The sequence below is a fragment of the Myotis davidii genome, unplaced genomic scaffold (assembly GCF_000327345.1).
Source record: "Myotis davidii unplaced genomic scaffold, ASM32734v1 scaffold449, whole genome shotgun sequence".
In the NCBI taxonomy this organism is placed as follows: domain Eukaryota; kingdom Metazoa; phylum Chordata; class Mammalia; order Chiroptera; family Vespertilionidae; genus Myotis; species Myotis davidii.
In genome coordinates, this window is record NW_006383007.1 from 2,547,904 (window position 1) to 2,549,620 (window position 1,717).

Sequence of the window (1,717 nt, forward strand, 5' to 3'; positions counted from 1 at the left end):
ATGTCATACATTTATTTTGAAATATGTTACAAATTCTAAAATGTAGTGCTAATATTTCACTAAGACACTCATCTTTACAAATGATTCCAAACAAAAATATATTCATTTACATTTAACCTAATTTTCTCATTTTTGGCATTCTTCATTTCTTTGTGTAGATTAAATTATCTGTTTGGGAATACAGTTCTTCTAACTGAATACTTTTTTGACATTTTTTTATAGTGCAGGTCCTTTAGTAATGAATTTCCTCACTTCTCATTTGTTGACAAATATTTTTGCTTTTATTTTTGAAAAGTATTTTTGCTGGGTATAGAATTCAGGTGTCAGATCTTCCTTCAACTATCAGCAAACCCTGCACATATGTGCCTTTGTAGTGGGAGTGGGCTTCCTTTCTCTCCATGCTCTAGCTCTTTTCTCAGCGGCAGCTTAACTTTATATTTGCCATAGGACTGCAATTCAATGTTGGTTGGCTTAGTTTTTGTTCTGGAAATGTCGGTTTCTTGCTTCTTTAGCTTAATCAAGATGATCATCTTTTATGCTTTCATCTAGAAAGATGAGTTATTTCTCTCTCTTTGATTTATAGGCAATAAGTACTACAAGTGATGGCCTGATATTCTATGCATATAATGTACAGTTTATTTAGCTTACTAATTTTAAGAGCAGTATTTTCCAATCTCTTAAATTTCTGTATCCAATTAAATAAGTATGAACAATGTCAGCTGAAATTTTCTCTATGTAAGTTTTCTATTTTGTTTTTTTATGAGGTACTTGATTTTGTTTCATGTTAATTAGAATTGTAACTCTTCTAAACAAATATTTGTGTGACAATTATTGAGAAACATTTCAAATGCAATATTTTCCAAATAAAATCCATGTACAAAAATATTGAATGGAGCTATTCTCTCATGTACTTAAGGCTCTGACCAAATAAAAATATTATTTCAGATTCACTCACTGAGTCTGCAAATTATATATTAGTAAATACTCATTGGTAAATATTCAACCAGTTGAATATGGTAACATAACTGAAACTACACACTGAATTTTTTCTTCCTTCCCTTTCTCCTTTCTTCTCCCTCTATTTCTTTTTCACTCTTCTCTCTTTTTCTCCAACAAACAAGTAATTAAATGGTATTGCTATTTTCAAGGATCATCATTATCTATCTATCTATCTATCTATCTATCATCTATCTATCAATGTACAGTCAACCCTTGAACAACATATGTTTGAACTGAGCAGGTCCACTTGTATGTGGAGATTTTATATCTATGCTAATAAAAGAGAAACATGCAAATTAACCATGACTCTGTCACTCTGCTACACCCACAAGCCACACCCACCAGCCAATCAGGAATGAGTATGCAAATTATCCCAACTAGATGGCGGTGGCCACAGAGCTGGAGCAAGTGGGAGGCTTGGGTTGCCCCTGGCAATGGAGGAAGCCAAGCTTCCCACCTGCTCTGGCTGGCCCTGGGCTCCGCTCAAGGCTACAAAGTTTCAATTATAGAAGATAAACAAATCCCAGATACCTGCTTCTAGCTGGACCTGGCCTCCGCTCAAGGAGGTGCTAAAAAAAATAAAAAAAGGAGAGGCTGGGAGCTTGGGTCATTAGGGGGCATTGCCAGCCCGAAAATGGCCCTCAGCCCCTCACCAAGGCTGGCCAGGCACCCCAGCAGGGAACCCCCCCTCTGAAGGGAGTGTGACCCGCCTGAAAAC